The following is a 16209-nucleotide window of genomic DNA, read 5'->3' as shown; positions in this document are numbered from 1 at the left end:
GAGAGGTGGGACCAGAGGGACCAAGTTTCTTCCTCTCGCTCCTTTCTGCATGTTCTTTTTTAAATAGCTCCACAATGGGACGGACACACGCACCCCACACCCCCCCTCCCCAAAAAAAAGGCAGCTTCTTCCTATGGAAATGTGTGAAAAGTTTTCTGTACAGCCCTTTATCAGAAAAATATTGAAATGTCTAAACTTTTTTTTCTTGTGAATTTCTCTGTGAAATAGGCTTACACCTTTCTCATTTTGGTTGCCTGTGAGTAAATTAGAAGCTGCTGAAATTCCCCCCTCCCCCCCCCCTTTTTTTTTTCTCCTTTGCTGCAATTTTTTTGAGGATTCAAGACAAAATAGCTTGCAGGAGCTTCTTCTGTGGGCAACCTGTGTTCCCAAAGTGTTGGGGAATTGGGAAGCTGCAGTCTTTTACTACTAGAAACTGCTGCAACTGTATCTTTGCAAATAAAGTCTCTCGCATGCTAAGTCAGGTTTGGTGTGTTGTACCATTTGGTCTAAAATGAGTCACTCTCAGGTCTGAGAGTCGTGTTTCAATCTGGCAGCCAGGACTGCGTGCCATGCAGCCTGTTACTCTTGTGAGAGGATGGGGTATACTGTAGTATTAAAATAATATGTTCTGGCAATTCCAGCAGTGGACTGAAGCGGTATTCTGTGTGTATAGGCGTGAGTGTCTGTCCTGCAGCTCGCTAGTACTGGCTGTAGGCGTGCCATATGTTTCTCCTTAACTGATATATGCTCAGATTTAGAAAGCAACTTGATAGGCCTGTGTTTTACTGTTATTTTTATTAAATATTAACTACTCAAAATCAAATGCTGTCTTTCTCCAGAAAAGATTGACATTGACACTGTCTCATCTTGTGCAGTTGTATGTGAACTGTGGTGGTTTTGGCTTTTCAGCTGCAAATAACTAAGAAATGTTATTTAGAAATACTGGGAAACGCCGTTTCATGCTCAGTATGGTGTTGTCCTTATCACTCCTTATTACAGATTGCACTAGTTAGACCCTTGGTTGCTATAAACCTTGTTCTGAGAAGTTACCAGTAATAGTGCTGCTTGGAAAGAGGAAAATATTGACTACTGTCTGCTTTCTTTTCCTCTCTTCTTCAAAACAAATACTGAGGGTGTAAAGGTTAAACAGCTTTTGAGACAAAACACATGGGAAAGGCAAAATTGAAGTAATGCTACACTGTGTACCCAGCTTTAATATGTGAACTTAATGTGTGAGTAACAGACAATCTTATCACTGTGTGCAGAGATACTTGTGGCTATGTGGGGGTTTTTTTTATCAGTAAGTCTGGAAGATTGTAACTAAAATATAATTCCTTCTCTGCTAAGAAATGGGAGAAAATAAAAATCTGCCTTTAACTTGGCCTTGTAGTAAGTGTTACACAGTGAAACCATGTGGGGAATCCAGGAGGGGGTATTGAAGAAAGTGCTTTGCTCTGGAGCTGAAACTTAGGTAGGGCTTATGTAGGGTTGGCTTTCATATTGCTGTGATGAGCCATTAATAACACCTTAATGAACAGTTAATTGCTTCTCAGTAGCCTCTCTGTGTTGAGCTTGCTCTGTCCGAAATTCAGAAGTTTAAACCGGAAGGCAAGGATTTCTTCTGAGTAGCTTTTGTCTTTGGGAGACCACCACCATCTTACCTTTGAGTACACAGCAGTTTCGTGCACTAGCTCCCAGACATAAGCTGCCTCCTCCAGATGTCTGAAGAGCTGGCTTTGAGCACCTCTAGGTGGTGACGGGCCAGCACTTGCTGAGCACTGTTACCGTGTCATTTACTGTGTATGTGCATTCTTTATTGTATGGGCGAAGGGGAAAAGCGAGTCGTAGCCCTGTCATCAACAGGGCTGGATGGGGAGCTCTCGCAGCCGTTACTCGTGGTCTTGGTGATGGTCCAAGGACACCTAGAAGAATCTGAGAATGGGAACAGGTTGTACGGTGAGGCTGTTGTCCTTTTCGCTATCATTTCCTCCCCCAGAATGGGAATTTGCTACATTTGGGACTTATTCCTTTTCATAAAGAAAAGTGCATGTAATTTAAAGGATACTTAACCCATTTAGACAGATTTAAATTGAATTTATTTAAACTGCAACTGCTGCAAGTAATGCTAGGGAAAAGAAACATACAACTGTTTTCCTGAAAGGAGGATAGAGCAGAGAATATTTGATTCCTTCAGCATCTTTAGTTTGTGGATTAGTTCTTTGTATGTAGTGTATTTCACTGCTTCTTCCTTCTTCCTTCACAACTTTTTTTTTTAACCATTTAGTAATATGAAAAGGAAACAAACTTTTAAAAAAGGAAACAGTGTGGTTGTAAAAAATAAACAAAAACACAGGAGTTACCAAAAGGCAATACTAATAGCTGAAAAAATTATTTGCACTCCCTTTTGTGCTTTTTTTTTTGGGGGGGGGGGGGGGGGTTGTTGGTTGGTTTGGGGTTTTATTGTCCTCCTTTCTCTGTCCTTTTCTTTAAGGTCAGTTTCCCTTCAGGTAAGGTCACCGTTTGAAGCCTTATGATTTAATAATTCGAAGGGAGAACACTGCTCACTGCTCTGCAGAAAGATCTGACCATGAGGGACTTAAGGTGGTAATGACTTGAACTGGTAGTGATTATGTAGCATCCCATGTGTTTTTGACTTTGCTTTTCCATGCATCGTGAGGTGATACTGTAGAAATGTGACACTTCTCAGAGGTGCAGCATTCGGGCTGAACTTACTTCATATTTTCCCTGAGTTTCCTTCATAGCGAACTCAGTCCATAAATGTCAATGGTAAAATCTGTATGGGCATTGAATGGCTTTAGATCAGGCACAAGGCTGATGTGTTGCTTTGGCAGAATCACAAAATGATTCCCAGGGCAGAGGAACGCTCTGTCGAGGGAATAAAAGTTGCTATTCTGTGTGCATTTCAGGGAACTTGAATTTTGGTTTTCTTCATTTAACTTTCAAGCGTAGTTGCTTTAAAACAAGGAGAAGCATTGCCTATGCATTTTTGCACCTTCATTGCCGTACTGAAGCAAATGACAGTGAACATCTGAAGCAGGTCTGGTGCTTTGGTTCAATATTTAATGAAGCTAGAGGAGAATTCTGAGAAGTGCTTGCCTTTGTATATCCAGATCTCTCCTTCTCTCACCCATTGCTGTTTCTTGACTGCCTGACACTCTCCCCCCCGCCCAAACTAATAAACAGCACACCTGGCTTGCTAAGTCTTAGTCATTGTTTGGCTGAAGGTTGCACTCAAGGATCAATTTTCATTTTTTAATGACTGGTGCCTCTTATTCTTGAAAATGCAGTTTCTATTTGTGCAACATTTAGCACCATTAAGGAAAAGAGGCTATTTAGTGCCAGTTTGGGTAGCGTACCTGTGTCCCTATTCCACATGGCAAGTCCATGATCATTGCATTGCTCTAACGAGCTCTCGAAAAAGACTTTTTTGAGGTGGTTAAGGCATTGCATTTCTGTATAGAGGAACAATAGCCTTCCTCGGATCAGTGCAAAGTCTCCAGAATTTCCTGACAGGCACAGCCTGGAGTAGTCTGTTAAACACATTTTTTTCAGTTCTGCATCTACTTCCTACTGGATCTGGCTCTTTCTTGACCCACATGATGTAGGCAATTGTGTTAGTGCATATAAACAGGTGAGCACTGGTGCATTTACCCCAGGGTAAAGAAGTATTTCTTCTTAAAGAGGAAGCAAACCTTCTTCCTCTGCTTCTGGCAGATGAAAACAGCCACAGACTCGCGTGGGTCCTGTTGTTCAAGGAGTCTGGGTAAGGCATGGATGCCCCTGCCAGCAACACTGTCGGGGGGAACTGCATCCCTCTTCCTCAGGCCACTCCGGGAATGAATAGCCCAGATGGTGTCCTGGGCTGGGGCGTGTGGATAGTGGCTTTCCAAATGCCTTGAAGATTATTGCAGGTGGAGTTGCATGGTGACCTGTTTGCCGTTCCTGCTGGCAAAACAGGAGATAAGCGTTGCCCCTCGCCATTTCTCACCTGTGGATTGGAGTGGGGTCTGCTGCTGACGTGGTGGTAAATAGCATGGATTAGTGGCATGAGAAATGCTTCCAGTTGCAGAAGTGGGAAGGCTGCATCCCTTTTAGGAGAAAACATTTTTTGGGGTGCAGGTACTGTATTGGTGAGAACTGCATTACAGTTTTGTGCCAAGTGGGTTATTTTTATTTTAAATTACTTTAACTTGAGAGGCATTGGAACTGCTTCAATTTTTTTGCTTCCATGTGGCATACTCTAGATAAAATTTGGAGGTGCTTCCCCCTTCTATTTAAAAATACAAAGGTGCCAAGTATGCAAGCCTAATATCTTTCTGCTTTTGCTTCTGACTGTGAATAATAGACAAACATCTCCTGAAGTGGATTTTTGAAACTGCTGGAAAAGTGCTGCTCAGTTTAATAGTAGTATATGATGAACTTCAACTCTCTGTAATACACCAGCATGAGTCCTACAAACCATTTAGCCTTTTCTGTAGGAGTTTATGTGCCACCTTCTGAGTAGCGTGAATTTCACAGACACTCTCTAGACAGTACATCCTTTTCTTTGCCAGCTAGAAAATGTATTACATACTGCAGTGCTTGCAGGAGCAAGCAAAAAAGCATTGGATTGACATCAAAGGCAAGATCTTTCTGTACAAAATGTTGGAGATTTTAAGAGTGGTAAAAATCTGGCAAAGGAAATGCATACTGTTTTTCATTGTAAGCCCCTTTCCCTCCCTCCTCTCCCTCTTTTTAGGGTGTGTATGTCATATACAAAATGGTGCCAGTATATTATTTATGGGAGCAGTTTGCAGAGACTCTTCTTAGAAGTTCTTTGACCATTTGGGGATGATTGTTTTCAGCCTGGATGGAAAAATGTATGTATAACCAGAGCCGTATCCTTTTTTTATTGTGAAGAAGTTAGCTGCAGCTCTGTTTAAATATAAAAAAAAAAAAAAAAAAAGTGCTGGATGAGTACTGAATCTTTAATGCATAGAGAAATTTGTATCTTCTTTGGATGGATGGGTGATTATTTAAGAGCACTGAGCTTACATGAACTCCAACAAAGACTTACTGGTATCTGAGAAGTCATGGAGATGCTGTACAGGTCACACCTATTTGGTAGGTGGTTATACTTTAGGTTGGTGTTTGCAGGAAAGGAGAAAGACTGCCAGCCTTTCATGAGGAAATAGCTACATACCTTGCAAGCATGGTAAATGGTGTTTTATCTATGGCAATGGGGCACTGGTAAAGGGTTCGTTGTCACCGGATTTCACTAAATGTTTAGTCACAGATAGTACAGTCTGCTTTTGACCTGTCATGGACGTCAGACCTTGAGGATGGTGTCCCGAAGCCTTGAGCTGTCGCTGATGACGAAGTGAGGGAACTGGGACAGTGTTAAGTTTCTGCAGCATGTGAAGGGCAGCGTGCCTTCCCATCCCCAGCCAGGCTGCAGGTGTCACTGGGGCGCTGGTGCAGAACAAAGCCCAGTTTTGCTGCTCTTTGCAAATCGGCTTCTCTGGTGGCGAGCAAGGTGGAAGGGCTGATCCTGGCCCCAGGGACACTGTTGTGCAGCAGTCACTGTCCCTTCAGCTTGCAGCACAGCAGCACGGCAGGTGGTGAGCACCTCCGCTCTCCTGCTGCTTTGGGGCAAGGAGAGGCTGCTGGCCCTCAACTGGCTGGCTGAAGGCAGGAGACCTCATTGCTGGGCTATGGGTTAGCATCTCTAGCCAACAGCTGTGTCGCAAGGTGGTCACCTTGACCCTGAAAGAACTTGTCTTGCACTGGGATGGACTGTGGCCGTAGTTGTTGTGATCAAGACATGGTGTTCCTTCGGTTCCCATGCCTGCATCGGGTGCTCACTGACTTTCTTGGAGGGATCAATTTTCTTGTGGTTACGGTGGTTTTTTCGATCCCTTACTGTCCAGCTGTGATGTAACTTCTTGAGTCCTAACACCTTTAAGATTTCCTTGTTATTTTACTAACCATTTTCACAGTTACTTGTAACCAAATATAAAGTAGTAGCAAAGGTAGGGGGAGGGTTGTGTTTGCTTTTCTATCAGGACATTTCTGAGTGCTTTCATTGACACTCCATCTAGTAGAACTAAATTAAGCACTTTTGGTGTAATTGCTGTTTCCATGCCTATTGTGACAGGTATGTCTTCAGTGATTCCATGTAGAGATTGGGTCAGTAGTTCGACAAGATACATACAGTCCTGAGACTAGCTGCCCTGGAAAGGTGTTGCTTTGATGTGATAATGAAGCTGTAATGTAGGATGTAAAGGGGCAATTTGGCTATTTGCCTCAGGTTCTACTTATAGGATTAAACTTTGTTGTACATTTCTATAGTTGCCTGCTAGTTTTGAACATGTAAAACTAGTTATTGAAGTACAAAAGTATTTGGGAAATTGCTAGGGGACTGTGCGACAGACCAGAATAGATTCAGACTGATGTCAATAAGCCTGTAAATCCCAAAGGAGAGTGCTTCACAGTAAATTCTGTATTAATACTGTGTTCCATGTCATTGACTACAATACTTGGAAGGTGTCTTTGCAAATGTGTACACAACTCTGCTGAAGTGTCTGATTGGCAAATTATTGGTACAGGAGAATAACTTGAATGTTCCCTGGGTTTGTGCCAACGACGTCCCCAGGCACTCCTGTCTTAGCACCTTGGCTGGTTCCTCCTGACAAAAGCGTGTTGTCCTATGTGCCGCAGTAACACCTGCGAGGAGTCACACTTGAGCATGCGTCATCATAATCATTATATTTGGGTGTGGAGCAAAGCCTTGGCCTTCGGTGAAGGAATTTTTTGGGCATTCAGCTGTTTCCATCCACATGTTCCCTCACTTACCACTATGCTCTTGCAGACACAAGACCAGTGCTCCAACAGGGTCACTGCTCCCTTATTTCCGTTGTCAAGGAAACGGGATTCACTGATTGTTTTCCTGAGATGTTGCAGTGGGGTAACCAATGTCAGGCACATTGATGTCTGCACAGATGTTCAATGTTCAAGGAATAATATCTTGAATGTGATGTGTTGTACTTGAAAGATACCATTACAAATGCCTATTGAGTATAGTGGTCTTTTCTTTTGCTTGTTGTCCCTCCCAAAATGCTGCAGATGTGTAGAACAATGCTGTGGAGATGAGCCAGGGTGCCTTTGACCTGCCCTGAGCATGGTTGCTGTGTGGAGCTTTGAGAGCTGTCCTGATGTGGCTGGCAAGGCGTCAGGTTCATTTTGCTCCTCCTAAAGCTTTGGATGGAGCATTTCCTTGTACAGAAACCTTGCAAACTAGAGAAGACTTTTTCAAATTCATCTATTTGCTCCCCCAGTCTTTCACCTTGTTTACAGCAGTTGCAGTGTCCTGTTTCAAATACCCCATGCAAGTGAGACTGGAAGCTGACTGAGACTTCAGGATATTACTGTGATCAAAGCAATACTGGTAATTAGTGAATAGACTTAAAATAGGTCTCTAGAATTATTGCAATTTTGCAAACAGTTGATAGGAATAGCATAGCTTAGTGCCTTGTTCTCCAAGAAGCACAGTATGTTTCTGTTCCCTGCCTTGGTTTGCTTAAGTTTCACACGCAAAAGCATCCTAAGAGGTTCAGTCTAGACAAAAAAATGCGGAGAGAGATGTGCAAGCTGATGACAACCTGATGACAGGAGGGAATTACATGATTGTAGAACACATAAATGCCTTAAAACTAATATGCCTGAACTAACACTTCTGCCGTAGTCCTGCATATTTCTGTCCTCAGCATCTCCTCCACAAAGTTTCTTACAAACAGAAGCCAGTTCCCCGACAAAATTCAGGTTGGGAGACTTGTTTACTGTGTTTTCAGTTCACCTCTAAATTTTTCTTAATACGCCATGAAGACTCTGTGAAGGGACACTTAGTGTGATTATTGTGGGAAAGCAGGTTTTTTTTCCTTCAGGATAGTGGCACAAAATTGCAGGAAGGGCTTTGGCGTTGAAGCCACACCCTGCTCCTTCGTGCTTCAGCATCAGCAGGCATGTGGGAAAGAAAGGAGAGAAAATAGTGGCTTTCCTTGGAGTTATGAAGATGAGGTGACATTTCTCCATCGGTAGCAAACTCAAATGCGAAGCTGATGCGCATCTGCCTCTCGTAATTGTGCCAGAAGTCATCCCGTGCACTGTAACTCCCCCTGACCGTTTTGCATGTGGTTTGATTAACTTCCTCCACCACCCCCCATGAGACCCTGCAGTGGGGACTCTTGCTGGTATAAGCTGCATCTCCACTAGAGGGGGATGCCAGTATAGCTATACTGGGAAAATGAGGATTTGAATAGTTATATTACTTTACTCTTCCCGGCTAGCAGTGTTGCCTGTTGTGTTAAGTGGAGCATCCTTGGAAGGAGGTTGCTGCAGGACCAAAGGCAGATGAGACTCAGCAGTGGCCTTACACATGGCTAAACGAGTAGAAGGCATTGGGGTTCTCCAAAACAGTGTCAATTCTGCCAGCATGCCATGACACGTGTTTGTGTAAGGTTGGCTGACCTAGGAGAGGCGGCTCAGCAGTGGGAGAGACTGAAAATCAGACCCAGCGTGCCTAAGTGGGCTTTGTCAGGGATCAGAGGAGCTCTGCATGGGCCTTTAGCTTTGGTGTCGTGGCCACAGCTGGTGGGTTGCAATTGTGGGATGCCTAAAAAATCTGGTTTGTGGGTGGATTTCAGTACGTTCTCCTTTTGTGGCCTGGATCCCTTGGACTTCTTAGTTTATTTGCGTAGTTGCAAAAAAAAAAAATCTTAGTGGTTCCCGAGTAATGCTTTATGGTTTATGCTTTTGTTACAAACTGTCTTAAGGAGGCTTTGAAATGTGTGTGCATTTAATGTTTGTACCCATGCTAATGTCCATTGAATTCCAAGGGGAAAGTTTGAAGTAAACTACTATTTAGTTTAGTTCTTCTTTTTTCTTTAAGAATAATCCATTGCTATTCAGTTGTGCTTTTCTCTGATAGGATTGCTTTTTCTGTTTTATTGCTCTTTAAACGATGTGCTAAAGAGTGTATCTGAAAAGTGGTGAGACAGACTAGATAGTGCTTGGACACTAACTTTTCTGTCATCATATGTGCTAGATTTTTTTTTTCCCTCTGTTTTTACACTGACTGCATTCTGCCTCCTGGTTTTTTGTTTTCCTCTTGAATTCTTGGTAGTTCCTAAATATTCTGTTTGAAATATTTGTTGTTTCTGTTGGGGAGTATGTGTACTGAGGACCTAGTCAGACAAGTTGAGTAATCGCTGAAGTATGGTGTGAATTTACAACAACCCTCTTAATTCATGTGACCTCTTGTATGCACTAAAAGCTTGTCTGCTAAACACAACTCAGAGTTAATCCAAGTCAATTCTTAAAGTGAATTAGTCAAGCTGTGTGCTAATCCTCTGTGTTTACCTGCTTATGCAGATAGGCAGCAGCCTAACTTGCATTAAACTTCACTTGACAATTGAGAGGGGAAGGGTCAGAGGGAAAGGTGATGAAATCTCGGTGTTTTCATCTTCTGTCTCCTTTCAGGGCATGTTTCAGAACTGCTTTGCATTTATAAATCTTGAATTCATGGAATGATCAGCATGAGCTACCTGAGGCCAAAACCCGGTACTCTGCTGCAGCTTTCTACTAAGTATCCCTGACAGCTGCTGCTGCTCCCAGGATATTTTGGGGAGTGTGTTACTTCCTTATCATCCCTAAAAGTTGTTCCTCAAAACCCCTAACTGGTTGAGTTGGGATGCTGTAGTCGGTGGGGAATATGGTGCAGATTGCAGGGAAAATGAAGCCCTTTCAATCTCTGCCAAACTAGTAACCAGCCCTGATTTTACAGCATGGATTCACAAATTTTGGGTGTATTGTCCCAAACACACCAGAGGCTCACATGGTGGGCAAGAAGTAATTATGTTTCATTTGTCAACATTAGGATTTTTGTTGTCTTGAGCTACTGGGTTTGCTCCCCCTTCATCGTGGCAAGATCAAAGGTAAGATCTTATTTCTGGGTCACTGCCGTCCATCAGATAAGTTTGTTTGTGGCCTTGGGAAAAGGCAGTGACGTGAGAATAGGGAATTTAAACCCTGTCATTAAGATAATTCTTTCTTATTGTCAATGCGAAATTCTTTCAAACTTCATTCAGCTTAACTATGCAAAATACAGCACTGCAGAAATTGCCTGGAGAACAGTCAGTTGAACTGATGCAGATGTTACAAAAATATTTCTGAAGCAGCATGACTGTTATTTCTGATTTGAGGGGTTGATAAACAGTTGCTGTGTCTGCACTGGTGCTGGCCCGAACCATGTTAAGCTGATGTCTTGCAGTCTTTAATGTACTTTTTTGTGGGGGGTGGTTGGCAAATTTCTATTTCAGATAAACTTGATTAAACTCCTGTTTGCTCACCATTGGTCAGGGTCCATGTAGATCTATATTAGGATGGTACATTTGTAATTTTGGGTTTGGGGTTTGGCATGCTTAATTGTGGACTTCCTTGGCTTCAGCATTTCCAGATTATTGTATTTTGTGGTGGTTCATTCTGCCTGAAGATTAAACATCTGTTTTGTGAATGCAGAGGAGGGGGAGGGAGGGGGAAGAAGTATTTGCTTTAACACTGCCCTCCCTCAAAGCTGTTTAGAGAATTGTGACATTCTTTTATCATCAAGATTTTTTTTTTATCTAGTGAAAAGGATATTGCCTGAATGTTTAAATACAAACGTGTTTGAGAAGAATGCTGCCATACTACTATTTTTCTGAGTTTTAAACAAAAGGTGGATCACATTAGATAGGGTTAGCAAATGGAGTCTCTGTTCCTGATTCATGGAAGTGTTCAATTGTATCACTTTGGGTTTTTTTCTCCTTGGAAATAAATATTAAATGTTTGTAAGTTGTTGGAAAGATAAGTTCTTGCTGCTTTTTCTGCTTTGGAGCAATAGCTGGAGAAAAGCATCTTGATATCTTATATGGTGATTTATACCTTGACAGAAGTGACTTTGCCTACTATTGTCTTTAATGACAATGATTAGTAAGCAAAATAGTGATGAGAACACACTAGGAGTTACATTCTCTCAACTACCTGTGTGAGGCAACGCCTCCTACTTGGCTCTGTGTTGTGAAAAGTACTTCCTGCAATCCCAGTGTTCAGAATAATTTTAATGAGCAGCTCATTCCTTGGTGGGTTTTTTTTTTTTGTTTGTTTATAGTGGAGGATAAAAACATGCACTATAATTGCTTCTTTTACAGGCACACACGCACAGTGCTGGCAACGGTTAATGATGCATCTTAAATGATGAGCTATCCATGGTGACTTTGAACTTTTCTCCCTGTTAGTTAACTTCTTAAAATTTAATGTCTGTCAGTAGAAATAAACCGTTTTAAAAGAGTTTCAGAAACTGTTTTGAAATGGCTTATTTTAGAAGCATTTGATGCTTTAGAAATTGTTACAATGAAAGTGTAGATTATGAAAACATTGTCATATGACAGCAGCTTGCTTGTGTTTGTGCTATGAGAGACCATCCACATTGTAGTTGTTTACATAAGCCTGAGCAGAATGGCATTATTTTCCAGCAGTCAGTGTCTAGCTATACTTTTCCTCTTTATTTTCTGGTGATTCTTTCTTGAAGTTTAGAGTTGTGAAGTAATGCTGAAATTAGATGATGGCATAAGTTACTACTATGGAGTCTTCCTAGTTCACATTGATTTTACCTGAAACAAATTAGAAGTTCACTTTCAGGGATATCTTACTGTTCCAGCACTCACTAATTCAAAAAAACCCATGCTGCTGCTGTTGTTTCTTGAAGCTGGTGCTGTGGTTAGTACAGATGCTTTAAAACAATTTGTGTGTGTGTGTGGTTTTGTTTATTTTATCTTATGCTGACCTGATCATTCTGATGAAGAAGCTCCTAACACATCTGAAGAAACATGCATAAACCAGCCAGCATCCATTGCATTAAGGCAGATACTCACTAATTCCCCCAAAAGAGAATGGGAAGAGGTTCTCCAGCCTTGCTGAGTGGCAAAGCAATGATCATCTGTAAGCAAGGCTTAACAAGCAAGTCTCAATGGAGGTCATCAGGAGAAGCTACATTTCTGATAGATAACGACTGAAATAAGTCTAGAGATTCTGGATGGAAATGGGAAGGCAACCTGACTTGTTGGCTTTAAAGGGGGAACTGCAGGAAAGTGAGAAAACTGAGGAAGCCATGCAGAATTTTTTTTACTTTTCAGACAAAACTCAGAAGCAGCTTTTCAGAGAAGTAGGAGGCTTCAAGAGAAGATAAACTATCACTCTGGATTTAAAAAACAGCAAGAAAATGCTGCCCAAGAGATGGGTGTGGAATAGATACAATATGGAAATAATCAGGAAAAGAGGTTGAGCAAGTGAGAGAATTGCACTGGATGGTGCAAACTGACCGAGGTCAGGGAAGTACAGAAAGGATTCTTAAAAAAAAAAAAGACAACTACACAAACTAAATGGAAGTTTTGTCTAATGGTAAATAAGATTTCAAATCCCCCAATGTGTAGCAGAGAGAGAAAAAGTATCCTGTGTTTAATTGAGGAAAGGAGCATAATTCATTTGTGGACAGCACAGTGGTGTTAATTTTAGCAAAAATGTTGAGATATGAGTAGAAAATAGAGTGCCTCTTGATTTTTTTATTATTATTTAAATCTCACCCGAGTAGTATGCAGAGAAGCCTGGTGTGCTGCTGCAAGCCTTGTAGATTAGCCGGCTGCTGATGTGAGTCCAGTTTGTAACATAATTGACATGACTTAGGGAGAGTGCGTTTATGATTTCACGTTACAATGCCAAATACTATGGGATTGTCCTTTCAAAATGTGTTTTCCATTTATTAGTAAAACGTGGCATTTTCTTCTGATAGCAGAAGTCAGAATAGTAAAGATACAAATCCTCTAGAATATCCTGAGAGAAAGGAGTTAATTGTTTTGGACACAGAAAACTAGAAAGGCCAAGAAAAATCTTTTTTCTTTTTAATCAGATACAGCAATGTTTAGTTTCCTGCCTTCATGATGGGATGTTTATGTGCCTTAGAAAAGACCTTTTAAGTGAGTGTCTTGCTACCACTGACACAGAGGAGGGAAGATGTTTGTTATTTTCCTGTCAAGATGTTCTTGGTAATTTCCATTTATCTGAAGTGTCACAATGGGCCAAATGAGAATCCATTCTGGTTCCATCAGTGCTGTAACGTCGTCTCCTCAGTCTCCTCGTATGCCTCTTGCCATGAGTAACCAACAGGAAATTGTGTGGGTACATGTTGCAGAAAGGATGGTGTTGGGGATCTCTGACTTCAGCAGGGTTGGACCTGTCGCAAATGCCTGGGGAAGTGGAGTGCTCCTGCCTTCCTTGCCTGCCATGGAGGTCATCAGCAAAATGCATGTGAACTTCATGGGCACAGGATCAGATTATTGGTTTGCCAGAGTCAACAAAGGAAAAAAAAAAACCCCAAACAAAGAAAAAAACCTTACCAAACCCAAAACAAAAACTACAACCCCAAGACAAAAACAATTCCAGAAAGAGTGGACAGCTTGTAATTTGGGGAATAATCTACTCACTGAAGAGCCTTCATGGTGGCTACAGTAAAACATCTCAAGGTCCCTTCTGGGGATAAACATCAGAGTAGGTAAAGGAGAAAGGCAGACACGCACAGGTTAATTACAGATGCTTGAACTGTTTGCCCTTTGGTGGAACCCAGTGCATAACTGTGGTCAGCCTGCTTTTGTCATCCTCAAAAGGGATATGAGACATGGTGACAGGCAAAATAGTGGCATATGGAAAAGATTTCCCTGCAAGATAAATGCTTCAGGGTAGTGTACTATCGACTGTTGGTTTGTTGTTTTTTTTTTCATTAAAAATCTGTGAATAGAGGTGGGGGTTTTTCCTTTGATATATTGAGACTGATCTGCTTTTGGGGAGGGTTGGGCAGGGGCCAACCCTCTTGCCCCAGTAGGAAGACTGGGAAGGTGTCTCTCCTGATCCATGTGTTCTCTGTGAGAGCAGATGATTTCTTGGAGTGCCACTGCACAGTCATTCTATTTTATTGTTGATTATTAGTTCAGTGTGTGATAAATTAACAAGGTGACAGATTGTCTCCTTAATCTTGCAGTGTGGGAGAGGGGACAATTTCACACAATGCTGCCTCTGCAGAGTTCATGAAACTGTTTTGCTTGGGTAAGGAGGCTCCACCTGACACATCTTTGCTGAACTCCTTGCAGACTTTATTCTGTCATGGGAAGATTTAGCAGCAGTCTTGTAGTAGTCATATTATTAATTATTGAGGCCAATACAATGATTTTTCCCTGATAAGCCACAGAGATCCTATTCACAAAGGTTTGACTGATGTCTTTTTTTTTTTTTTTCTGAAGCACAGGCTGAGCTGTGCATGCAGACAACATAGATTTGAGATCTTCTGAGTATTGTGGAAGAGTCATACTGAATGCAAAGGCAATTTCTTTAAATTTGTGTTGAAATAAGTTTCTTTCCAGCCTCAGATTACTGCTGAAGGCTTCACCTTTCTCCTGACATAAAGCAGGCTCAGTTGTATTATGCTCTGGAAAGTGAAGACTGAGGCAGTGGAAATTGTAAGTCTCTTCTACCTGCAGGAAGTTGCAAACTTCCCCAGAGCACCTTTTAAAAACTCTGAGGTGTACAGGTGTGAGTTGGCTGAAGGCAGAAGGGAAAGTAGGAAAGATGAGGAGTTCCATTTCCCCCCCACCCCTTTAGTAATACACTTTTGGACTTCTGCATTTTTATTTGATCTCATTAAGTTAGCTGTCTTATTCCTAATTTTTTTTTTTGAAAGACACTTTTCAGGTGGCCAGGCAAGTTGGGGTTAAATTTCCTAAGCTGTTGTTCCTTATTATTTTGTTTTGGTTTGGCTTAAGTAAAAGCTAAGTGCTCTGGCCAGCTGTTGCTGTTCTCAGTAAAGCAATCTGCAAGGTGATACACAGGTAAACATGCTGCTGTCCTGCTTTTGATTGTGTTGGTGGTTAAGAGGTGGTTGTGTTGCATATTATGCGAAATGTATGCTTTGGCAATCAAAGCAGACATCATACAAACGTAGAAGCAGATGTATTACTTTTATGGGACTATCGTAATAAAATCCCTGATTTTGTGGTATATCTTTGTGACATTGAATCACTTCCCAGCCATTTTCACTCTGAAGCTGGAGCAGCAGTAGTGTAGGACAGTAGCAGGTTTGATATGTTCATTGGTTGGGTTAGATCTGAACTTGGGAAAGTTTTTGTCCTTCTGCTTTTTTGGTGGCCAAAGTCACAAGTGCTCAGATTGTTAAAAAAAACCAAACAAACAAAAAAACCCCACAACCAAAGAAACAAACAAACAAAAACCCAACAAAATAACTCCCACCAAACTGAGAAAAACCAGAAAGCAGATGATGCGCACGGGGTAAAAGGAGGATGTTTTTCAACAGTCAGAAGGGGGATTTCCACTCTAATGATCTTATCTGTTGGGGTATTCATGTTCTTTTACCCTGGTCTCCCCAGAGGTTTTGAGGTGGGTCAGGCAGTACACTGGAGATCAGATGGCAGGTAGCAATGGCTCTTGCTGTCCAGAGGTCTTTCTGGAGGCTCTTCACCTGCTTGCTCTCAGCGCCTAAGCGGGAGGCTGTCTCAGCCCACCTCGCTGCCAACCCTTTTGCAGATCTTTGTAAGCCTTCGCCCCCGCGCGGGATGTCCTGTAAATACTGCTCTGCTAGCACTCTGGCAGCACCGCGCAATGGGATGTGGTCCCCAGCTTCTGGCATGGAATCTTGCAAAATCTCATCCCACTACTGTATAGCCAAAGAGCGATGGCAGCAGAGAAGGGTTAGTACCAACCAATACAGGTTTTCAGGCCACCCAGCTCATTTGTCCATTGTAGTTGCCAGTTTATTTATTATTAACAAGTCATTTGGTGATGACACTGAAAATTTTAAAATATTGCATTATTTTTGTTGCATGTCTTCCTCTCTTCCTTCTTCCCTCCCTTTTATGCCTTTAATGATGTTTTGTTTAGTCAGTTTCTTTGTTTTCATCTGTTCTGTCACATTGGAAAAATATCCTTTTTCTTTTTTTAAGTAATTGCTCTGGAAATGTTTGTGCTCTAACAGTGCATTACTTCACCAATAACGGAAGTTCTGTGAGCAGAAATTATCTGGATAGAAATTGATGCTCTTGGATTAACCCATTCAGT

The 16209-nt window shown here is 41.8% G+C and overlaps 1 protein-coding gene across 10 annotated transcripts in view; it reads left to right on the top strand.

The window, feature by feature from the left end:
- Positions 1-16209, top strand: part of LPAR1 (lysophosphatidic acid receptor 1) — a 140091-nt gene that overhangs the window by 59781 nt on the left and 64101 nt on the right. For 2 of the 10 annotated variants that reach the window (XM_075739341.1, XM_075739339.1), the window contains exon 2: positions 1864-1956. The exons of 7 other annotated variants lie outside the window; for them this stretch is intronic. The gene's annotated coding sequence lies outside the window, so the exon portion shown is untranslated. Of the gene's footprint in view, positions 1-1863; positions 1957-9971; positions 9993-16209 lie in introns of those variants that run through there. One more of the 10 variants, XM_075739344.1, reaches the window with a different exon arrangement.

This window comes from Balearica regulorum, chromosome Z (genome assembly GCF_011004875.1).
Source record: "Balearica regulorum gibbericeps isolate bBalReg1 chromosome Z, bBalReg1.pri, whole genome shotgun sequence".
Classification (NCBI taxonomy): Eukaryota; Metazoa; Chordata; class Aves; order Gruiformes; family Gruidae; genus Balearica; species Balearica regulorum.
The sequence above is the reverse complement of the archived record's forward strand: the minus strand, read 5'-3'. Positions and strand labels throughout refer to the sequence as shown.